This window comes from Dreissena polymorpha, chromosome 2 (assembly GCF_020536995.1).
Source record: "Dreissena polymorpha isolate Duluth1 chromosome 2, UMN_Dpol_1.0, whole genome shotgun sequence".
NCBI classification, from domain to species: domain Eukaryota; kingdom Metazoa; phylum Mollusca; class Bivalvia; order Myida; family Dreissenidae; genus Dreissena; species Dreissena polymorpha.
In genome coordinates, this window is record NC_068356.1 from 99,744,235 (window position 1) to 99,770,606 (window position 26,372).

Genomic DNA, 26,372 nt, shown 5'->3' on the forward strand with positions numbered 1-26,372 from the left:
CTTAACCTTTGACCTAGTGACCCTAATTTTGATAGGGGTCATCAGTACTGTCCAAGGCCAATGCACATGGGAAATATAAAGCCAAACGGTCGATTTGTTGACTTATTGATAAATAACGCTTTTCCCACTTATTGTGCCAGTGACCATGTCCTTTGACCTAGTGACCCCAATTTTGAGAGGGGTCATCTACAGTCCAAGGATATTGCACATGACAAGTATCAAGCCAATCGGTGAGTAAGCTGACAAGTTATTGATTAAAAAACTATTTCACACTGACTGCATAACTTATTTCAATTGGACTCATCTACTGTCCAAGGCCAATGTACATAAAGTATCAAATAGGATAGTGACCTTGACCATTGACCTAGCAACCTCAATTTAGATCGGGGTCATCTACTGTCCAAGGCCAATGCACATATGAAGTATCAAGCTAATCAGTCAATTCGTTGACGAGTTATTGATCGGATGCCACTTAATGTGATAGTTTGATATAAAGAAACTGTGCAAAATTAGGAAATAATTGGATGAAAACTGTGGAATCAATTGTGTAAACAAGCAGAATTGCAAAATTTCCTCATATTAAAGGGGAAGTCATTCTGGACTTATTGCTTCAATATTGCTCTTTTTACAAAAGGGTTTGAGTCCTCATTGATACAAAGACACTGTGAAAGTTTGTCAAGAATTGGATGAAAATTATGGACTTAAAATTATCACATAAAAAAACTGTTCTTTTTTCTCCTCAAATTCAAGCGGAGATAATTCTGGACTCCGATAACTCTGATATTGCTCATTTTCAATAGGGTTTGACTCATCATTCAGATAAAGATACTGTGCAAGTTGGGAAATAATTGGATGAAAACTTTGGACTTAATTGCGCAAACAAGCCTTATTTCACAATTTTCTCAAACTCAAGGGGAGATAATTTTGGACTTTAAACTTTGATGTAACCCATTTTCAATAGGGTTCGAGTCCTCATTAATATAAAAAGACACTGAACAAGTTTGAAAAGGATAAAATTAAGAAAACCACTCCATGACATAAGCTCTTCAGGCCTTCGGCCAGTAGAGCTTATAATTGATAAGCTATTGATCGGTAACCATTTTCACTCTTTGTATCATAGTGAACTTGACCTTTGACCTAGTGAACCCAATATTGCTAGGGGTCATCTAATGTCCAAGGCCAATGCACATGTGAAGTATCAAGCCAATCAGTCACTTTATTGACGAGTTATTGATCTAAAACGATTTTCACACTTATATATATAGTGTTATAGTGACTTTGACCTTTGACATAATGATTCCAATTTCAATAAGGGTCATCTACTGTCGAACGCCAAGCACATGTGAAGTATCAAACCAATCGGTCAATTGATTGACAAGTTATTGATCCAAAACGAACTGGTCTACCGACATTCAGACTGGTTTACCGACAGACACCCAATTAAACAATATACACAATCAATAGTAGCCTTAAAGTAACCACCTGCTCTACTCTTTATAACAATCGATAGGGCCCTTAATTCAATCACATGTACTAGTCTTTCTAACAATTCATAGGGTCCTTAAGGCAATCATCTGCACTTCTCTTTATAACAATACATAGGGTCCTTTAAAGTCAATGGCATGTACTAGTCTTTCTAACAATTCATAGGGTCCTTAAGGCAATCATCTGCTCTACTCTTTATAACAATCGATAGGACCCTTAAATTAATCGCATATGTACTAGTCTTTCTAACAATTCATAGGGTCCTAAAGGCAATCATCTGCACTACTCTTAATAATTATACATAGGGCCCTTAAATCAATCGCATGTACTAGTCTTTATAACAATTCATAGGGTCCTTAAGGCAATCATCTGCACTACTCTTTATAACAATACATAGGGCTCTTAAACAAATCACATGCACTACTCTTTATAACAACCCATAAGACTCTTAAACAAATCACCTGAACTACTCTTTTTAAAAATTCATAGGGCCATTAAGACAATCACCTACACTACATCCATAGGGCTCTTAAACCAATCACCTGCACTACCATTTATGACAATACATAAGGCTTAAACCAATCACCTACATTTCTCTTTATAACAAGTCATAGGACCCTTAAACCAATCACCTGACCAAGTTTCATGAAGAACGGACAGTAAATCTGGCTTCAAGAGTGTTAACAAGGTTTTACTATAGCCATACATAGCCATATTATGAAAAATGATCCGCCCCGTGGTGGTCATGTTTTTCAACGAACTGGAACCATTTTCAAACTGGTCAAAGATATCATTGGGACAAATCTTCTGGCTTATAGTCATGATGATCGGACAATAAAGGTGGCATCTAGAGTGTTAACAAGGTTTTACTTTAGCCATAAAAGGCCATATGCCCTGCTTCCTGTCAGTGATTTTTTTTGCTTTTTTTGTTACAGCCTGTGGCATTTGGATTGGGAAAATAAGCGCTATAAACCATGAAATTGGGAAAAATAGCGCGATAAACCATGAAATTGGGAAACATTATAAATATGATTATAAGAACAGAATAAAAATTGCTAAGTTCATGTTTGACAGCATTTTTATATTATAAAGTGTTGCTTTCATGTCTTCTTACAACGTTTAGTTAATATCCTTCCACATGCATATTAAACTTGCAATAATCTATAGATTCTTCAATATACATGTACCATTATGATTTAATCATAATCTCTTTAAGAGTATGAATTTAATTCAGGATATTTTTTAAAAGTAAAATATGATATGGTGAAAACATTAACAAATATTAACAAACACGCTTTTGTGTTCTTGCTGTGTTAATGTTGTATTAAATCGAGCTAAAATAATACATTTCATTTGTTTACCTTTTAATATCTTGCACAATTGACATCCTCATTTCAATACTATTTCACCAAACTATACAGCGTGAAAAACATTATAAAGCAGAATATGCATATGAATCTGAATATACACAGATCCGCTAACATATAAATCAAATCATGTTTGTCTCTATCCATTTTATAATGGTTCTCGTCTTAAATGCTTTAACTTTGTGAACTTCAATTTCCCAACACAGATTTCCGTGACGCACATTCACTGTGAACATTTCTAATAAATATTTTTTGATGTTCATCTCAAACATAGTATTTTGCGTTAATTGACACACACATTAAATTATTTCCTTATAACCATGTGATATCCGCTGTTAATTTTAGTGATATTTACTAGAGTTGCGACACCTTAAGGGTTTTGCGGGATGGAATGAGTGGAGAGTTCAAATCAAATTGAAAATCGATTATTTCAAAATAAAAAATGGTACGAAAAATATGTGGGCAGTGGGTACGAAAAAAAAAATAATTTGGGTACGAAAACAAATTTGAGTACGAAAAAAAAAGGTTACGAACAAAATAAAGGTACGAAAAACTATTTGGGTACGAAAAAAATGGGTACGAATAAAAAATTAGGTACGAACAAATTTGTGTACGAAAAAAAAATGAGTACGACATATGGGTACGAAAAAATTTGGGTACGAACAAATTTGTGTACGAAGAAATATTGGGTATGAACATAAAATGGGCAGGAAAAAAAACTAATTTGGTTACGAAAACAAATTAGAGTACGAAAAAATAAAGGAAACAAAAAAAATTAGGGTACGATAACTATTTGGGTACGAAAAAAAAGTGTACAAATAAAAATTTGGGTACGAAACAAATTTGGGTACTAAAAAAATGGGTACGATTTTTTTTATTTGGGTACGAAAAAAAAATTGGGTACGAAAACAATTGGGAACAAAAAACATTTGGGTACGAAAAAAATGGGTACGAAAAAAAAAATTGTTACGAAAAAAATTTGTTACGAACAAAAATTAAGGTACGAAAAAAAGGGTACAAAAAAAATTGGGCACGAAAAAAAAGGGGTACGAAAAAAATTGGGTACGAAAAACATTTGGGTACGAAAATAATGGGTACGAATTTTTTTTTAGGTACGAACAAATTTGGGTACGAAAAACATTTGGGTACGACAAAAATGATAACGAAAATCGAAAAATTGGGGTATGAAAAATCTAATTTGAATTGTCTAGCCCGTGAATTGTCTTCTGGGGGTGAATTGTCTTGGGGTTGCTATTAAGGCTACATGAACTTCCGGCCAAGCCACGTGTTTATAGCGATTGCGCAATAAAAAACACCACTTTTTCGTGATTTAATCAAAAACTAGCTTTTTCCCAGTAATAACGAATACGCCAACAGGAAGATCGCGTTATATGTACATTTAATGGAAAATTTCATAGGGCCATACATTGTAACTCTGTGAAAAATCATCTGACCAGAACCGGCTGATAATATGCATGTCTCCTCTTGGTAGTGAAGCTTCCCATTAAGTTAAATTGAATTCCAGTCATTAGTTGCTGAGAAATAGCCCGGACAAAAATTGTGCACGGACGGACAGACGAAGCGGCGACTATATGCTCCCCCCTTAAAAAATTTGGGGAGAGCATAATAAAAAAGTTGTGGCAATTTAAAGGTGGTACGCAAACTTTAAAATAGATTTATCAATTATATGCTTATTCTTAGTGAAAAAAAGGCCATAATAGTTACAAAATGCTTGATACAGTTATCTGCTTTTGTTTATACATTGGGGTCATGTTGGTTAAGAAGCAAAATACATGTATGAAAGCAATATGTCAATGGACATAGGAAATATATTCGAGGTGGTACGCAAACATTCCAATGCGCGCACCTACGCCGGGGTGAGTAGGATAGGTCCACTATATATATTTCATATATAATAGTCGAGCTAAAAAGTAAATATACTATAAACAACAAGCTTACCTCAATCACAATTTTAATGCAATGCAGTTAAACAATAAAGTTACAATGATATGCCAGGGATTGAAACTAACTTTTTACTATTGTGGGCAACCATCTTTAGTATTTTGGTTGCCCAGATAAAGAATAACGAGCCCAGAAATATGAACATGTGAATATTATTATACATTTTTTTAATAAAATAATAGATAATTATATACATTTGCTGACAATACACATGTTCAATGCATGATGTATTATTATGAGCCTGAATTGAATCATGTCCTATTCCTATATAATGAATGTTATTTAACTAGTATTGATCCATGGTGATCAATTGTTTTTCAATTTTTATTGCACTGAATTGTTTTAAGATTAAAAAAAACAAGTTTACCAACTTTTGAAATTGAGTTGCCCAGGCCAAAATCTACTTGCCCCGGGTTCATGGGAAACCACTTATTTCCATCCCTGTATGCTCTTCATTTTCTGTTCTTCCATCCCATTCTCAAAATTAATTTTAAAGCACAATATTTTTTAATAACATTTGTATGAATTACTAGCCATTATCACCCAAAACACAATTTTACAACGCTGTAATCGTGTCGTAGAGATTTAGTTTACTATTATCAGTGTTCTCTTTAAATACCGGCAGCCAGCGATTCTGCCGGTTACATTTACTCTTACATTTACATGACGGCTTCTTTTCCCAAATATATTAAGTAAATGTCATAAATGCTTTTGTTTTACTGCATAGTTGCCGGCCATATAACTGGTACTCAATTTTCTGGAAAACACTGAATTATGCATGAAAAACACACAATACTTAAAATCTTAGATTCGTATTTAAAATAAATTGACACTTCCAGCTTGTCACCATTAAAATCCAAAGATTCAAATAATTTTCCATGAGGTACGTCAACAATTGCGTAATCAAATGAATGAAAAATAAAAGTAAAGAAAGCCGGATTTTACATAAATTCCAGGTTGATAAACACAACAAGGTAAAGGTACCTTGTAGTCGGTGAGATATAATAATAATACAGTTAGTAAGGCTCGTACCCTGGGTACGGTAAATATACTAAAACGTACCCGGGAATTTTAACACTAAATCGGTTGTTGTCGGGTATTGTGTAAAAATTAATTATGTTTACATTTATGTCAATTTTCTGTTCAATGGCATTTATATTATCAAAACTCATTGTTAAAATCAATGATGTGATTTAATTTTAAATCTTAAATTGTTTAAAGTCTCGTCATTGTATGACGTCGTAAAGTATAATATTTTCCGCGACATCGCACGCTCACTTTTTACCGTCATAGATTTTTTTAAAGAAACATTATTTGGTTTGCAAGGTCCGTTAAATGGAGAACACCATATTCGGTATTTATATTATGTTTTAACAATTAATTCATGCTGTGTAATAAATATTGTATAAGATATTTCGATATTGATTGAAAATGTTTCAAATTGTTATTTATGAAACCTCTTATTCTAATGAGTGTATGCTATTATATTATACTTTGAAAAGCATATCTGTTGTACTATAATCTTATTATTCAAATTAAATTGTTAATTTAACAATGCTTGTCGTCAGTGTTAGTCGTAAATGCTTGTGATCATTGTTGTCAATGTTAGACTTCAATCCTTATCGTCATTATACATGAAGGAAATAAAAGCAGAAACAGAGACGTATTCTTGATTACTTGCTTATTCCTACGGCGTCCTCTCAACACTCAAACTAAAAAGCATGTTGATGCAGATTTTTTAAAAGAGAAGGTTGTTTAAGGTTAACAATATTGTTTTACGTTATCAGTAGCATGTTTAACGACATCGGATTTTTGGCAGATATACAACTCGGATACAATCTAATATTTGCGATATGTTTAAGTTTATTTACCGTACCCGGGGAACATGTAAGTAAAGTTAAGAGTACCCGGGGTACATGTACCGGTAAGTAGTACCCGAGCCGAGAATGACCAATCGAGCCTTAGTAAGTGATTGATGGTGTATGGGATAACATGCACTGAGGGTGTATATTTTTCATGAACAAGTCAATTGAAGGTGTTAGAGATGCATTGATCCATAACATTAAAAAGGGTAATTAACCAAGGGCTTATTAAAATTAAAACGATGATATTACATTGTACGAGCTGTTTATTGTTGAGTACTGTAAGCTTGCAATATTTTAAATAATGTAAACAACTTACCTTGTATTAAGTTGGCACATTGTTGTCAGGTGTAGAAACTTTTTATACTTATTTCTGTTAAGTTGCACTGGCTGAACCAAAAGAATTATGTAGTCGTTTCTGAATAATCACGAAACAACCTACTAATGCATATATGCTTGCCAGTTACTGAGTTTGTGCATTTCCATTCATTATATTATCGGCCTTGGCAAACAGCGTAGACCCAGATGAGAAGCCGTGTGATGTCTGCTATTTCGTTACGCTGAAGATTTCCATATCCACGGGTGTTTTTGTGTCAAATAATATGATTTTTCAATAGATCGTATACTTATCTACAAAACAGCGAATTAGCGTTCACTTTACATCATCTATGTTATTTTGTTAATACTTTCTCGCGTTCTTTTCGAACCTGTATTGACAGCCATTGGTCGACGCCGTCTGCTATTTCGAATGCTGAAGATTTCCATATCCACTGGCGTTTTTTTATGTCAAATGTTAGTGTTTTCCAATGGATCGTATACTTATCTACAAAACGGATAAGTAGCGTTCACTTTATATCGTTTGTGATGATGTTATTTTGTTAAAACTTTTTAAGCGTTCTTTCTGTCGAAGTCGGCCATTTTGACGGGTGTGAAAAAATATCGACGTTCCCGCAATTACCAAAATCCCCAGGAATCCCCTAGATCCCACGAAATCCCCATTAATATTGATTATTTATCGAAAAACTGCGTATTTTAATATAGATTGTTGCGAAATACACTGAAATCACTGATGAAACATTGTTTTTATCAAAGTTTGATTTCGGGGATTTCGGTAGGGATTTCGGTATATCCACATAGCGCATTTTGTAAATCCGGTTTTGTCAAACTTTCGAAACTTTTTCGTGATTTAATCAAAAACTAGATTTTTCCCAGCAGTGATTTTTTGTGATTTTTTTTCTTACAGCCTGTGCCTTTTGGATTGGGAAAATTAGCGCTATAAACCATGAAATTGGGAAAAATAGCGCGATAAACCATGAAATTGGGAAACATTATAAATACGATTATAAAAACAGAATTAAAATTATTAAAGTATGTTTGACAGCATTTTTATATTATAAAGTGCTAATTAAATGTGTTCTTTTAATGAAGACAATGTTAAGTTAATATCCTTCCACATTCATATTGAACTTGCAATAATCTATATAGATTCTTAAATATACCATTTAATCATAACCTCTTTAACAGTAAGAATTTAATTCAGTATTCTTTTAAATTAAATATCATATGGTGAAAACATTAACAAATATTTATAAAAAAACGCTTTAGTGGTCTTGCTATGTCAATGATGTATTAAATAGAGTTAAAATAATTAATTTCATTTCTTTACCTTTCAACATCTTGCACTTCAATACTATTTCAGTGAACTGTAAAGCGTGACAAACATAATAAAGCAGAATATGCATATGAATCTGATTTTACACAGATCCACTAACATATAAATCATATCATGTTTGTCTCTTTCCATTTTCGAACGATACTCATCTTAAATGCATTAACTTTGTGAGTAACGGTGGACTAACTCCAATTTTCCAACACTGATTTCCGTGATGCACATTCACTGTGAAGATTTGTAATAAATATTTGTTGTTTTTATCTTAAACATTGTATTTTGCGTTAATTGACACACGCATTAAATTATTCCGTAATAACGATATGATATCCGTTGTTAATTTGAATGTTATTTATCATTTTCGCTGCTCATCGTAAATTTCTCGTCTGCTTGCCGCCATCTTGGGTGTGTGTAAAAACAGGCGTTTACAATCGGGATACATCTACTATCGTCGGTATCCTCCGCAATATAGAGAGAGATGTGGATAGCAACGTAAAATCGTATTCGGCTAAATTCGCGAAAAATACGTAAGTCAGTTGTTGTTCGGCGACGACTCGGCAACTCGATCGGCACTCGTTCAAAATTATTGCTAAATTACATTGTAATCTTATTGGCTTCATTGGGAAAATTTTGTCTTTTTTTGGGAAATTTTAATCAAATTTTTGGGAAAAAACGTCATTTTTTGCAATTGGGAAGCAGCCGAATATCGGCTGTATTTTCTGGCAAAAAAAATCACTGCCCAGGTATAACGCCTACGCCAACAGGTAGATCGCATTCTGGTCCATTTACATGTCAAATTTCAGCAAAAGTTGCCGACCAGTTTTTAAGCGCCTCAAATCGCGACTTTTGCCTCAACTTAATGAAACTTAGCCCCCTTTATCATTCGTTCGAATGAACGTCATCAATGATGACGTTTAATACATCACTCATTCCATATCATTTTCGCTGCTCATCGCAAACTTCTTGTCTGCTTGCCGCCATCTTGGACGTGTGTAAAAACAATAGGGATATAGAGAGAGATGTGTGGATAGCAACGTAAAATCGTATTCGGCTACAATTCGCGAACATTCGTAAGTCAGTTGTCATTCGGCGAAGACTCGACAAGCTCGATCGGCACTCGTTCTACGAAATTAACGCTAAATGACATTGTAATCTTATTGGCTTAATTGGGAAAATTTGGTCATTTTTTGGGAAATTTTGGTCAGATTTTTGGGAAAAAACGTCATTTTTTGCAATTGGGAAGCAGCCGAATATCGGCGGTAATTTTGGGCAAAAAAAATCACTGCCTGTGGACCTTGTTTTTCAACCAACCATAATCATTTTTTGAACTCATCCAAGATATCATTGGGATAAATCTTGTGACTAAGTTTCATGAAGATTGGACATTAAATGTGGCTTCAAGATTGTTAACAAGGTTTTACTTTAGCCATAATTAGCTATATAATAAAAGATGCCCCGCCCCCTGGCGGCCATGTTTTGCAACCAACTTTAACAATTTTTTGAACTGGTTCAAAATAACATTTGGACACATTATTTGTTTTCATGATTGACAGACATTACATGTGATCTCTAGAGTGTAAACAAGGTTTTACAATAGCCATATAAGGAAAAATGTTCCGCCCCCTGGGGGCCATGTTTTATAACCAATCGGAATCATTTTCAAACTCTTCCAAGATATCATTGGTACTATTCTTCTGACTAAGTTTCATGAATTCGGACAATAAAAGTGGCCTCTAGAGTTAAGAGTAGAGTGTTAACAAAGTTTTACTATAGCCATATATGGCCATATTATTAAAAATGCTCCGCGTCCTGGTGGCCATGTTTTAAAGGGGCCTTTTCACGCTTTGGTTAATTTACAAAATAGAAAAAAACATGTTTCAAATTCGCAAATTTTCCTTGAAGTTATGATATTTGAGAGGAAACAGTAATACATAACATTAAACATGCTCTAAAATGGACCCCCATCCAAGCACTTGAGTAATGGATGGGGGCATTATTGGAAATAAGGTCGGAGGCCGAAAATATACAAGCATATCACTCCAGTGACCAGTCTATTTCGCTACTTTAAAGTACAAAGTGAAATTTTGTGACGCATTCAAACGTGACCACAGCTTTATAAATACCACACCTTGCAGGAAAAAACTCATAGGTTTTAAAGTCAGATTTTAAGTTGTAGTAAACTACTCAATCATTCAATATGATTCTTAATCTACAAAGGGTGGCCACATAAGAACATAATTCTTCCATTCAAGGGTGGCTGCTTGTATATTTTCGGCCTCCGGCCTTATTTCCAATAATGCCCCCATCCATCACACAAGTGCTTGGATGGGGGGTCCATTATTTTCATAAGGCCTCCAGCCTTCAATATATAAGCATATTTAAAGACGACAACATAAATAGAACAGACAATTACTCAGTTTTATCAATTGTATGTGTCATTTGCATAATTTAATGGATGTCTACATAAATATGTAAACATATATACCGTATGCAAGTATTACCACATATATATCAATATTAATTAATTAATTATCGTAAATCTACGAATATAATACGCACTTTTTTACCTGCCGATTTTTTCTTCAAGTAGGGGGTTCGTATAATATACGAGTTTAGAGCAGAACAAAAATTTTCCTGTGCAAATTTCCAACTTAATCGCCGTTATTCGCTTCGCGGCAGCCATTTTGAACTACACCATTACATCAAAGTGGTGCAACAGGGCTAGCGCTGTCGTTCGCCATTTGAGTCATTTGCAAAAATATTGAGAATTTGGCTCAATTAAAATCTTATTTGTGAAAATGCGAAAATCTAGTAAAATTTCATGGAAAACATCCGCCGTTTATATCGGACTGGTTTTCTATATTTGTCTCTTTGTTTTAATGAAAGTGTTCGCAATTCGAACAGTAAACAAAACCCGGTTTGTACCCGATTATGAGACATTGCTTGACCTTATTGTTATTGAAGTGAGCATGGTAGCTGGCCAATCAACATTGAGCTCGCTTACACATGAAATGACGTTGTTGAATGAAACGTGAGAACAGGAGGAGCTATCGGATAATATTGGGTCATCCATGCGCAGACACTGTATACTTTGAATACACAGTTAATATCGTCGTCTGCCTACAAAATAGCGACTGGACGCTAAATCGTATAAAGAGATTAGCAAATGAAAAAAACAAACTGACAATACCCGTAAATAAATATTTCTTAGCTGACCACTATTTATCTTTCTACCGCATATTTACCATATCTGAAGTAAAGAGTGGTAATTAAATAATTAGTTTATGATGCTAATAGAGTCTATTACACCTGTCTGCCGATTGCCGAATTAAATTGAAAGGTGATAATTAATTAATTTGTTTTTTTACTCCCAAACCAGCCTTAATGACAGCAGCGTATTTTAATTAACTAGATCATGAAGAACATGAGCGGTTTAATTGTATTTTAAGGTATATTATTAAAGTATCGAGTTTGTAACTCGAAAAAAGAAAAAGTAATTCATCTAGACAACTATAAAAACGGAAGTAACCATTTTGTCTTCTTATGACTTTATTATTATTATAATTATTATCGTCCCGAATATTGTCAAATTGAATTAAATGTGAAAACAAAAAACAGCGTCTCTGCTTCATTCTTTTGTAATTATGACTGCTTGACCCGGATGTCAGCAAGGGGCCCGTGTGTTATCGGTAACAATCAATGGTAATATAAACAATAGACAGAGATATTTATTATGCAACTGTCATAACAACAGCACTTAAACATATCCCGATCAATATACGGGGGTAACAGATAGTTGACAACACCAAATTGATTTGCTTTTTTCACATCACAAAAATATATTGACACATTTTTTCGGAAATGGCCAATTTCGGACACTGATTGTTATAGAGTTTTTTCTCATAAGTTTTAACGTTCAACAACTGTTCCTTATTAATTCTAGAACACTTTCAGTATGATAACAGAAGTTCAGTTCTAGTTGATGTGTTCCAGTACAATTCTAGAAAAGTTCCGAAGGTTAACTTCAAATATTTAAGTCTAAAACCAACTTTCTAGAAAACAAATTCCCATGCAGACAGCCAGTATTCAAGTACTGGGCATAGTTAATAATAATACATAACAAATTAACAACTGTTGTAAATTTGTTATTTATTATACTATGCTCAGTACTATTAAACACAGACTTTATTCAATTATCCAAATTCCTAAATAAAAAAAAAACAAATAAATTAAGACAAAAAACAAACACAAAATACAATTCACAAAATAAATAACTGGTCTTTTTTATACAAGAAGTAACCAAAATAAAACATGTCACCAGCCACAGACTGCCAGGCTTAACACAGAGGCTAGTTTTTAAAAATGTTTGTCCAAGTCTTCCACTTCCATTTTCCTCTTCTTCTGAGAATATTGATCACCAGTCACTGCCTCCGGGTCCTTTTTGGTATGAGGTACGTGTGCTCTACAGAATAAAAAATCATAAAAATGTCTAAAGCAAAGAGTTATTTACATTCAAACTATAACAAGAGATTGCAAAGCAATAATGGTCCCCTACCTGTTAAACTTCACTATTTTAAGTTTGTTAAATATATTTGTTGACATAGCAACCAGAATTCTTGCATTATAAACAACATGAAATGACGTGCAAAATGTCCTTATTGTCATCTGTTCATGTTTCAAGTTTCATGAAAAAATACTTAGAACTTTTTAAAGTTATCCCAGGATCCAGAAAAGTGTAACTGACTTACTGTAGACCGATATATTGAATTCCAAAAAGACAAAATACTTTCAGGTGGTTAACATTAAATAACTTATCTAGCCCAGGGCATGACAATATTTACCATGAATTTGTGGCCCTGTAAGTCCTCTAGGTAAATGCGCTTAAAGAGCCGCTTTGCTGTTGGATTATTTCCCTGCCAAACTCTGCAGTATCTTCCATCAACTGGTCAATGGTAATTAAAGCACATAATGAAAATGTATAGGGAACGTAATTCATGAATTGTTTTAAATATTAAGTTGTTAAATGGTCTTTAGAAAGAGAACTAAAATGGAAGTGAATACATCGCAAAGCACTTAGCATAACTTAATTTGTTGGTATGATTAGTACAAATTTATTATTGCTATAATTAGAATGATGTGTAATTCTAATGGTATGAAAATGCACACTCAGATACCCAAAAACCAATTCCATTGGTTTTAATTTTTTATTTACAAGCAAATACATTGAATTGATATTCCCCGCCAATATGCTTCTGGACACATAAGTATTATATTTGACACTCAAACAAGCATTTTTTAAAGATACAAAGGGCCATAACCCCGTTTTTAACAGATGGTGTACAATTCCATTTGGTGTGCATCATCCTCTTATCAATATATATACTCCAACCAGGTTTCAATGAAATCCGCCAAAGCACTTCCAGGATATGGCTATGGACGGATGGAAAGACGGACAGACGGAAGGATGGAAGGACGGACAGACAACGCCAAAACAATATCCCTCCGCCTATGGCGGGGGATAATAATAAACATTAACACCATTAATGAGCATTGAGTGCTCACCATACACAGTATAAAACTTCCTTAGCCTCAGTTCCATAACCTTGCATGATAAAATTCTGATACTACATTTAACGTTATTAATTTCTCCACATAGGTCTTATTACTTCCTTTTTCAACCTGCAAACTCCACTAAGTGAAAATTTGGTGAAAATTTGGGTGACAGCTGCTTTTAAACTATATTTGCCATACTAAAACCTCAAATATCACATAAAAAGGTCTACAATAATGTCATAAGAAGATTAAATTTAAAGGAATATTTAGAAATAATAAAAATCACAAACCTTCAGTTGTTGTTCTATTCCTAGACAGACTGCTCAAACAATGTATGCATCACTCTTTAGCAATATTTCATGTCACTTTCCAAATGATATAAATACATAAGTATTTTAAGAAAGTGTTTTTAATGGAAAAACTCATGAACTCTTCGGTTTGTTAAATTTCTTTAACTTTATTTTAACAAGTTAAACCAGTACATTGTCCACCATGTTTCATGTTTCAATCTAACAGGTAAACTTTCTGTATTTGAATTCAGCCAATTAGAAAAGGCTGTTATATCTTATAACCAATAGATTTGCAGCAAACATACCCAACATCTGATGCAAAGCACACGCTGGGGTTATCAGATAGATTGTTATTTGACAACCTGGACTGGCTGAGTTTGATATTGAGAAAAAACAGTGTGTATACCACTTGGACAGGGTTAAGGAATTTAAACTTGTAGAAATTGCTTTGAAAGTAACAACTACTCCTACTTCTGCAGAACTACTACTTTAATTACTACAGCATCAACAACACCACCAACAACAACACCACCACCAACAACAGCAACAATAACAGCAGCAACAACAACAGCAACAGCAGCAACACAACAGCAGCAACAAGAACAGCAGCAACAGCAGCAGCAACAGCAGCAGCAACAGCAGCAACAACTGCTACTATTGCAACAACTGCTACTACTGCTACTTCTATTGCTACTACTATTGCTACAGAACTTGTTAATGCTACTACTTCTACTACTACTACTACCACCACAACCTCTACTGATATAAAAAACACTACTGCTACTACATCAATTACTACAACAACAACACCTACTACTACAACAACAACAACTACTACTACTAATACAGATACTACATCTACAACAACTACTACTACTGCTGCTGCTGCTGTCGCTACTATGAAGTCTATTTGGCTATTTGTAAGTGTAAGGTGTTCTATTATGTTCTTATTCCCCATTAGAACTTTTGTAGAACTTACTGGTTCTTAAAGCGTTCTAGATGTGTTCAAGAACTACATTTTAAAACATTTTTAGAAATTTCTTGACCATATTTTGTCCTTGAAATGTTCTAAAAAGGTTCTTGAAATTATTGGAACAGTTTCAGTCCTAAGCCATTTTCCACAAATGTTCTGGATTTATTCTAAAAAAACTTTTTTGGAACAATTCCAGAACATACGTTTTAGAACACAAATATGGAACAGTTCCAGAAGTGTTCCAATTTCTAGAACAAATTTATAATTGTCTTTATTGCATTTTCTTTTAAATACAAAATACATGATGCAAATAAATTCATACATGTATTAAACTACAAATACATTTCAGACAACCAGCGAAAATTTTCTAAGTTATTTTCCATTGATTTCCATCCAAGAAAATGTATAAGTTATTTTCCATAATGATTTCCGTTGAAAAAAATGGCTAAGTCCAACTTTCCATGGTGTTTTCCATTCATTCCGTGGAAATGCATGGAATTTTAGTCGAGATTCCGTGGAATTCCATAACAGCTTCAGATGGAAAATTGGCAAGTGGATGGAATTCCATCAAATTCCATTGTATTCCGTAGAATTCCATAATATTTTCTATGGAATTCCATAGAAAAGTGCTAATGACTATGGCAGATCTACAGACGGGTAACCACATTTCAACAAACTATTTTGACCTGTTTATTATTTTCAGCTCAATTCAACAGTTAAATGTGCCCATTATATAACTTTAATAAGCGGATATGATTTTTATATGATGCTTTACAGAATATTTATATAATATCACGTCTTTAAATATATCAATATTTATTTAAAATGAAGCCTTTAATTAGATATTTGCAAAAAATAATGGTTACCGCTTCTATATACACACGATGTAGCGTTTATGAGTTTGAATGTACATGTAGTAACATATTTTTATTTCCGTTTCAGTGTAAGGATGTTTTATTCAAGAAGTGTTACAAGGACAGCGTAAGTCGGAAGTAAATTATAACGTGTGTGGTAACCGCTTCTAAACACGATGTAGCGTTACCAGTAATTTGTTATTAACATATTTGTATTTAATTTTCAGTGTTTGGCTGTTTTATTCAAGCAGTGTTACAAGGACAACGTAAGTCGGAAGTAAATGGCAAAAATCTTTATTACAAATAGCTATTGTTATTTGATTGCATAAATCATAACACATTATCAACATACTTTATTTTATATTGAAATAGCGTTTTTTATGTTTGTGTTTCAGGAGCTTTATTAATTATTTTACATCTATGATAAGTCTGAATTTTCGACAAATAACACAATTCGAATACATTTAATATTCAATAATGTCACACAATACACAGTTTAATGTTCTGGGTTGATTTACATATAAAAAAACGACTGCTCGCCCAGTCCTTCCTCAAGCAAACGTTCTGTGGCTTCAAACTGCTAATTGACTCTGCTAAAATATAATAGCAAAAACAACATGCAATTATAAATCCACCCATCTTCTGGAGCCTTGACCACTCGTAGGTGCGAAAACAGCTGCCTGGTGGCCTTGATGTCTCGATATGAAAGGGAAAACAAGTGTACATAATTACGTGACCTTGTTAATGTGTAATATACATTCTTTACGGGCAGGAAACTTACTTACTTGCCAGGCACACTAAATATGCTTATATGATAATACCTGTTGTCGTAAAAATAAAACCAAAAACAAATATGTTTGTTGATCATTTAAAGTTTTCTAATGGTCATCTAACAGTTAATAGGTGTCGTTCGCAACCGTTATTTATTGTTTTTGTTTTCACTTAAGATACACTTATATTTGTGAACGCAGCATCAACATACTAAAACAATATCCAGGAAAGAGAAAGTAATGCATTAGTATATCAACCGTACTTTCGTTTTTCCCAACTTACGACAGAAAGTATTCGATTTACGATGTGAATTTAGTTTTAGTGCAGATTCGTTCAAACAACACAAAGACACTATTTTATTTTACGGATCATTTCGGCTTAGAAGAATGTCCAGTCATAAAAAATATCTAATTTTATAAACAGCCGGTAGCAAGATGAGTTGCAGCTAATTGTCAGTAACCACATTTTCACTAACTCTTTTGACCTGTTTATTCTTTTCAGTTCAATTCAACGGTGAAAAATGCCCATAATATCACTGCAATATAAAATAATAATGAAACGGCGCAGTTAATAGACGCACACAAAGTAACTTAAACTACTTAAGCCGATTCTAACAAGAGCACCGCCTTGCGGGTGCAGACCGCTCATCTATTTTCTTTTTAAAGGTGAAGGGACTCTCATTTTCAATCACAAAGGAGGGAGGAGTGGAGTGAAGAGGGGTGTATAGTGTGGGGTTGTGGACATTTATTACATTATCTTCCAAAAAAGCGAAAAAAAAAATAAAATCGGGGGGGGGGGGGGGGGGGGTTGGGTGCGATGGTTGGACGGTATTTCAAACATAACCGTTTAAAAAAAAAATTGGGGGGGGGGGTATAGTGTGAGGGTGTGGTGATAATTTGTGAGATGATCTTAAAAAAAAAAAAAAAAAAAAAAAAAAAAAAAAAAATTGGGGGGGGGGGTGGGGGTGGGGGGTGGGGTGGGGGTATAGTGTGAGGGTGTGGTGGTCATTTGTGAGATGATCTTAAAAAAAAAAAAAAAAAAAAAAAAAAAATTAGGGGGGGGGGGAGGGGGGAGGGCACGGGGGAGGGGGGGAGGGCACGGGGGATGGTTTGGGTGAAGTCTATTGTGGTATGTCAGGTAAGAGTAGTTTCATCAAAGTATCAATCAAATCTAATCATAAATAAAGAAGTTATGGCAATTTTAGCAAAATTTAATAATTTGACCTTGAGAGTCAAGGTCATTCAAAGGTCAAAGTAAAATTCAAGTTGCCAGGTACAGTAACCTCATGATAGCATGTAAGTATTTGAAGTTTGAAAGCAATAGCCTTGATACTTCGAGTGGATCGAAACACAAAATTTAACCATATATTAAAAGTTACTAAGTCAAAAAAGGGCCATAATTCCGTAACAATGACAACCAGAGTTATGCAACTTGTCCTTTTACTGTACCCTTATGATAGTTTGTGAGTGTTCCAAGTATGAAAGCAATATCTATGATACTTTAGGGGTAAAGTGGACCAAAACATAAATCTTAACCAAATTTTCAATTTTCTAAGTATAAAGGGCCCATAATTCCGTCCAAATGCCAGTCAGAGTTACATAACTTTGCCTGCACCGTCCCCTTATGATAGTTCATAAATCTTGCAAGTATGAAAGCAATAGCTTTGATACTGTAGGAATAAAGTGGACCTAAACACAAAACTTAATCAAATTTTCAATTTTCTAAGTATAAAAAGGGCACATAATTCTGTCAAAATGCCAGTCAGAGTTACATTACTTTGCCTGCACAGTCCCCTTATGGTAGTTAGTAAGTGTTGCAAGTATGAAAGCAATAGCTTTGATGCTTAAGGAATAAAATGGACCTAAACACAAAACTTAACCAAAATTGTCAATTTTCTAAGTATAAAAAGGGCACATAATTCTGTCAAAATGCATGCCAGAGTTATCTAACTTTGCCTGCCCAGTCCCCTCATGATAGTAAGTAAGTGTACCAAGTTTGAATGCAATAGCATTGATACTTACTGAGAAAAGTGGAACTAAACGCAAAACTTAACCAAAATTTTTAATTTTTTAAGTATAAAAAGGGCACATAATTCTGTCAAAATGCACGCCAGAGTTATCTAACTTTGCCTGCCCAGTCCCCTCATGATAGTAAGTAAGTGTACCAAGTTTGAATGCAATAGCATTGATACTTACTGAGAAAAGTGGAACTAAACGCAAAACTTAACCAAAATTTTCAATTTTTTAAGTATAAAAAGGGCACATAATTCTGTCAAAATGCACGCCAGAGTTATCTAACTTTGCCTGCCCAGTCCCCTCATGATAGTAAGTAAGTGTACCAAGTTTGAATGCAATAGCATTGATACTTTCTGAGAAAAGTGGACCTAAACGCAAAACTTAACCGGACGCCGACGCCAACGCCAACGCCAACGCCAACGCCGACGCCGACGCCGACGCCAAGGTGATGACAATAGCTCATAATTTTTTTTCAAAAAATAGATGAGCTAAAAATGACAAAGATAAATTATTATTGGAATTGAATTAATACATGCCCTTGATTATCGTGTTTTGTTTTAATGACTTTAATTTTTGTTAAATTTTCAGGATTACAACAATTTGTTTATAAACGGGAATGCACTCACTAAAAACACAACAGCACGCTTTTTTATTAACTATGATATCTATTTTATTTTGAATCCGCGCACATTAAATATTATGATTTGACATATTATTATAAATGTTCTTATATTTTTTTAACAACTAATCATTTAAAAAAGATTGTTTATTTTATGATACATGTACGCATCGACTCGGCGTCATGTCGCGGATCGAGGCTTGCCTCGGCATGCCGCGGCGGACAGATGCGAAGCTTCGCGGCGAAATTCGACTTGCCGCCGCATACTTACGCGGCTTCAACAGCTGACGTGGCATCGACTCGTTTCGCCTTGCCGCCGCGGATCGCGAAATATGTTTGTTCCGCCTTGGCTGTACTGTACTTGGTCATTGACAAGTAAGTTTTCAATGTCCAAGCTGGACATAATTTTGGCTCTTGATAATCTTTTAACTTGAGAAAATAATTTTTCCTTGGTTTATAAATCTTCAATTGATCGCCACAATTGAATGTTATATCATTATTTACAAACACACACTTATTAACAGTGATTTCAATGTCTGCGCATGAGATTCCGTACACAAAGTAATCACACTAGTAACTTGCAAGTAAACATTTTTAATGACAAGCCATTTAAGGGCATCCATGTTGAAATTAAATATAATACTTTACTAAGATCCCATGTTGTTTGATACCTGGGTTTTGGAGGATTAATATTACACAACAAGATGTGTTTGTGAAACACAATGTCCCCCTATATGACGTTTTGCCTTGAAGGATGACCTTGACCTTGTGAAGGATGACCTTGACCTTGACCTTTCACCACTCAAAATGTGCAGCTCCATGAGATATACATGCATGCCAAATATTAAGTAGCTATCTTCAATATTGCAAAAGTATTCATTAAATAAGCGATTTGGGCCACATATATTTGACCTACAGGGTTTTTTTTTAGAAAAAGGGGAAGACGCTGGACGCTGGGTAAAAGGGGAAAATCGAGCGCGAAAGAGACATATGTGGGGAAAAAATAAAAACTGTTCATTTCAATGTCTATAACTCACCTACAGACTTCAGGGTTTTTTTTAGAAAAAGAGGCATGTCTCTGACCTTTTTGTTGTTAAACACATAAACAAGTATGATATTAAAGTCAAAGTCCTAAATAAAGTTGCAGGTGTAGATCTAATAGTGGGAAATGTTTTCAACTGGGGCCGGGGAACGATGTCAATATTATGATTTCAATTTCATGATGAATGGGTTGACGATCTAGATCTGCTACAGTATTGGAAGGGAAAGGTGCGGCAGCTGCCGATTGTCTACTTTCACTTTCACAATAATCCGACAGTATTAATCGATGTTGATTACATGTACCTCCGAATCCTGCTGGGTTTCAACGGTTTTTGATGATTCATTCTTAAAACATGCGTCAACGCAATTAATATTTTCCGAGTCCAAACGTTTTATTTTGTTCGTGTATGAACGCCAATTGTGAGACTTTTTTCTGTTTTAACGTTTATGTCTTGGCTTTCACATAACCCGGATGAAAATTCGACTGGTTTCCGGTAATTAATTGACGAAACACCCTTCTCGCGCAAGACCGGAATCCAGTAAAATAGTCACATGATTAATACGATTAGTTGCCCGGTTTCCATGACGTGATTTAAGAGCTATATATAGAATCACTGGGATTCTCAGATTTGAGTGGAGAGAAAGAGAGAGAGAGCGAGATCGTTGTACATGGTACAAATTGGATAAGTGTCAACTTCCCAAAAGAAAAAAAACATTTCTTTGAGGGTAAAATATTATATTTTGGTGAAAAATTATAATTTTGGAGGGGAAATGGTATTTTTAGGGGAAAAATTATGGTAGGGGAAGACGCCGAATATCGGCGTCACTTTCTTAGTAAAAAAAAACCCTGACCTATGACCTTGAAGGATGACCTTGACCTTTCACCACTCAAAATGTGCAGCTCCATGAGATGCACATGCATGCCAAATATCATGTTGCTATCTTCAATATTGCAAAACTTTTATAAAATAAGCAATTTGGGCCACATATATTTGACCTCTGACCTTGAAGGATGACCTTGACCTTGACCTTTCACCACTCAAAATGTGCAGCTCCATGAGATACACATGCATGCCAAATATCAAGTTGCTATCTTCAATATTGCAAAAATATTCATCAAATGAGCGATTTTGGCCACATATATTTGACCTCTGACCTTGAAGGATGACCTTGACTTTTCACCACTCAAAATGTGCAGCTTCATGAGATACACATGCATGCCAAATATGAAGTTGCTATCTTCAATATAGCAAAAGTTATTGCAAAATGTTAAAGTTGGCGCAAACAGACCAACAGACAGACAGGGCAAAAACAATATGTCCCCCACTACTATAGTCAGGGACATAAAAATTTCATATATCTGTAAATTAGAATAAAGGACATATTGAATTTATAATCTAATATTTTTATTGTTTCTAAAATTAGTGCTTTATGTGTGCAAATAACACTATACCATTTGTTCATGTTCTTTAAATACAAAAGATAAGACACAATCACTTTTTCAGTTGGACGAACTGGATTACTTTGTCTAATATTACACCACAAACACCACTTTCTCCATGCACTGGAATACTGTTTTTGGTCCCAGTTCCCCAGCTGTTAAAGATATGTTCGGCAACTTCCTCTCAGGAAGGCCTTGACTTTTGAGTTCTGTCCTGATACAATCACCTCAATCAGTTGTAGATTCTTTCCCATTGGATTGAACGCCCAATTGTGTGGCAGTGCCAACAAGTTTTTGTCTTGGTATCCTGACAGGGAAACAGATTATACAATGTAATAACATTGGAAATCAGGTCTGGTATGTCCAATATGGGCATGAAATAAGAGCTTTATCAACAGATACTATCTTCATTGATTTTAGTCAATATCGCTCCCATTAATCTAAAAGGAGGAAATATATATGGAATATATGTTGACCAGTGTAGACTAAAAACATCAGCACAAAGTGCATCAGGATCTGGTTTCTAAAACATCAGCACAAAGTGCATTGGGATCTGGTTTCTACAAACATCAGCACAAAGTGCATCAGGATCTGGTTTCTACAAACATCAGCACAAAGTGCATTGGGATCTTGTTTCTAAAACATCAGCACAAAGTGCATCAGGATCTGGTTTCTACAAACATCAGCACAAAGTGCATCAGGATCTGGTTTCTACAAACATCAGCACAAAGTGCATCAGGATCTGGTTTCTACAAACATCAGCACAAAGTGCATCAGGATCTGGTTTCTACAAACATCAGCACAAAGTGCATTGGGATCTGGTTTCTAAACTTCAGCACAAAGTGCATCAGGATCTGGTTTCTAAAACATCAGCACAAAGTGCATTGGGATCTGGTTTCTAAAAACATCAGCACAAAGTGCATTGGGATCTGGTTTCTAAAACTTCAGCACAAAGTGCATCAGGATCTGGTTTCTAAAACATCAGCACAAAGTGCATCAGGATCTGGTTTCTAAAAACATCAGCACAAAGTGCATTGGGATCTGGTTTCCATGAAACATAATGTTACAACTGAGAATTTAGTCTCTAAACAAATAAATCAACATTTGGTAAATATTTGACTTTTTAACATCCATTCAGTAGTGTCTGATTAACATTTCTGGACGAGAAACAGCATCGCTGTTATCAACACCTGGTAAATAAAAGGCTGTTAAGAACAGCATCCTTGCAATACACCATTCACAAAATTTTTTTGTCAAGGAATCCATTTTTAGATGGTCGCTTTAGCGACCGTCTAATGTGCTTGATGTAAAATTCAGGTCGATACGGCCTGGGTATGATTAGCCCAATTCCCGCTTACACTACGCGCGAAGAAAGAGTTGTATAATTTATGCAAGAGGTTTGAGGGTTAGGGTCCAATTATGTTCATTCACAAATGGAAACATTATATTAATATCGTGTTAAATGCAATAGTTTCGAATGGTGTTTTATAGAAAAGAATAAAAAAAACAATGATCGTATTGCACGTGTCGCGGAGGAGATTGTTTATGAATGATTAAAATAGTCCACTTTCTGCTGCGTCTGCGTGACGTAGTATTTTCGCTCATCTCATTCATAAATCTGAGGCTGGCGATAAACAAAGGGGAGTCCGGGTGAGAATTACGCACTAGTATAAGGTTACGCTTGTTTATATTCACAGGTCTCAATTAATAACACGTTGACCACGAGTTCAACAATTATTACCGGGATACGATAGACAACATAAAAATGATTCATTATCGCTGAAACTGTTAAAATACATTTAAATATAACAAGAATATTCTCTAAAAAATGTAGTCTTGCTGTTTTGAAATAAGGTTTGGAATTTTGGTTTCTAAATAACTTAATTAAAATCAAAAGTTTAATTATAGTGTTTTTTACTTTTAGTCGCATATTTACCGCATTATAATGTGTGTTATAATAGGCAAACCGTACATTAGTAAAATTCAATCTGCCTTCGCACATAGAAGGAATGGGTCAATTAGGTGCTGCGTTTCCTTTGCTTACTTCAGTTAGAGGTCAATTCTTTACGTAAAAGCAATCACAAGGCCCCGGCTTCAGAGGAATTGGGGAGCGTTCTTACATAATTAAAGTCGTAGTCGCATGGTATTTGCGTTTAGCGTCCTATTTGGTCACATGGTTATTTTTCGCGGGTGTTTTGGCATTCATGATATGAGGCTATTAATAGATGCACCTGTCGATAAACAAAGGAAAGTTTACGGGCGATAACAACGCAATAGGTTACGCTCTCACATACAACTCAATGACGTAGTACAGGTCGTAAATTGAGAGATTTGGGAAAAAGTTGACGCTTATTTATATTCTCAATTTATAAAACGTTGAACATAAGTTCAACAATAACTTCAGCGATACGATAGACTAAAAAAATCATAATTAAACAAAAGTTAAACTATTGTGTTGTGTTTTTCACTTGTAAGCTGCATATTCACCGCATGAAATGTGTGTTAGCATTGTCAAACCACACATTAGTGTGAGTAAATAAAAAATATACTACGGGAGAGCACTTCATATGTGTCCTCATATGCCTTGTTATGAGTATCTTTCTTCATTATCGAAATATATCGTATGTTTATATTTGATTTAAACGCAGTTTTCTTTCGTCACATTTAAATCACACGTCAATAGCGCCGTCATGCGAAAATGGGTCTTATGCGTTTCGGCAAGCGTTTGTTAAACCCAACATGTGCTCTTGCGCAGTCAGGCCATAGGCGACGCTGTTCGCTTTAAAATCACTCAATATGTTATGTTTCTCCTTACCAGAAGGAGGGATAGCTGAGTGGGCTATTTATATGATGGGCGCATATGGAATAAGACCCATTTTCACATGACGAGGGTCATTACAAATCTCATTGCGAATTGAAAATCCCACATTTAAAAACAATGCTTTTTGATACAAAATTGAATTCAAAATAGCAAACTTGTTAATAATGGCAGCCTATCGACGCATTAAGGAATGATTTCCAGACGTGCTGACCAAGTACGGCAAACATTGTGGTATGATAATTAAACGATTTTCACTTATCGTGACACTATACTATTTCGCTTATGATTGTTTTCTCATCTTGGAGGCGAAATTGAAATTCTGCGAGATGGATTGTAACGCGTAATTGTAACAGGGCCACAATTTGTGTCGTTTGAGCATACAGAGAGTCCGGAATTCCTTACACTGAACAGTGCTACATCCTTTGAATTGAGCACATACGCAGTGATGTAGCAAAATTTCAGAGGTTGTATCTCGAATCAGCTTATTAAATATTCGAAAATATTCATGCGTGTCTGTTGGCGTTATGTTAAAGTCACTAAGATGAAAACTGAAACAGCTTCGCCTAAAAGCGCATTAGTGCTCTATACCTATGTTTATGTTAGCGTTGTTGACACCTTGTGAACTGCTCGGGTAACAAGTAAAGCATAAACAGCAATGTTTATATACTTTTATTCCTCCATATACAAGATACGAAGATTATTGTATATTTTGAATTTGTATATGGTGTCAAAAATCAAAAGTTTTGTACACGGAACTTTCATTATGAATTTATATTCTTGGTGAGATAGTCATTTGATATTAGAAAAAATATTCCTTTAATATGATGGTGACTGCAAATTTTCTTTATATTAAGTTCTCATTACCATTTTCATCATACTTTCTTTGCTTTCAGAACTTCCAAAAAAGCATGCTGTTTTTATTTTGTCTTAGTTATTTCTATGAAATAATAAGGATGATAAAAAGTGCACACAAAACTCGACCCGTGCGCTATGACACACACTTTTTAAAGTTGAATGGCGTGTGTTCATTTCAAACTTGGGATTGATTTTGAAAAATGAATTGCGTGTTAAATTATGCAATAGCGAACATCTTCAGTGCCTTCAGCGCTTTGATTACATTCTGCAGACATCCTAAATTTTTTATGTCAGCAATTGCAACCATCGAGTCTGATTGAATAGCAATGTAAATTTCGGATCTATCGACAGCTCAAGATTTCAATGCGAAGAAAATTGCAAGCAATTTCCAAAACATTAATATGATAATTTTTTTCTTGCAAAGACCATCTACCACCTGACCGTTTCCTTTCGTGTGCATCTGATTGAATCCACAAACAAATAGGTTTTTGCCTATAATCTCCTTTACATTTTTCGTTTGGGCATTATCCAACCACCATTTTATTTCATTGCAAGAATCTGAACTTATAAAACATGATCATTGAATCATAATCTGGATTTGCATTCAAAACTTGTACCTTTTGCCTTTCTAAGTTCTTGTAATGCATTTGGGCTTCCATAATAGCAAAAATGCATTTAACAGCAAACCAATAAAATGATGCCAGTTTCCTAATTGGAACTTTGCTTTTTGCAAGTAACCTAGATGCAGACTGCTTTATTTTCTGTACTTTTTCATAAGGTAAAAGTACCATACA

At 34.6% G+C, this 26,372-nt stretch overlaps 1 protein-coding gene and 1 long non-coding RNA gene across 2 annotated transcripts in view; both read right to left on the reverse strand.

Moving 5' to 3' along the window:
* LOC127868246 (uncharacterized) overlaps positions 1-26,372 on the reverse strand; it is a 90,314-nt gene that overhangs the window by 55,655 nt on the left and 8,287 nt on the right. The gene's annotated exons all lie outside the window — the stretch shown is intronic.
* Positions 12,416-15,288, reverse strand: LOC127868257 (uncharacterized). Its single transcript, XR_008044038.1, has 3 exons — positions 14,189-15,288; positions 13,187-13,287; positions 12,416-12,807 (listed from the first exon to the last, which is right to left on the reverse strand). It is a non-coding gene; the product is annotated as an uncharacterized LOC127868257 (long non-coding RNA).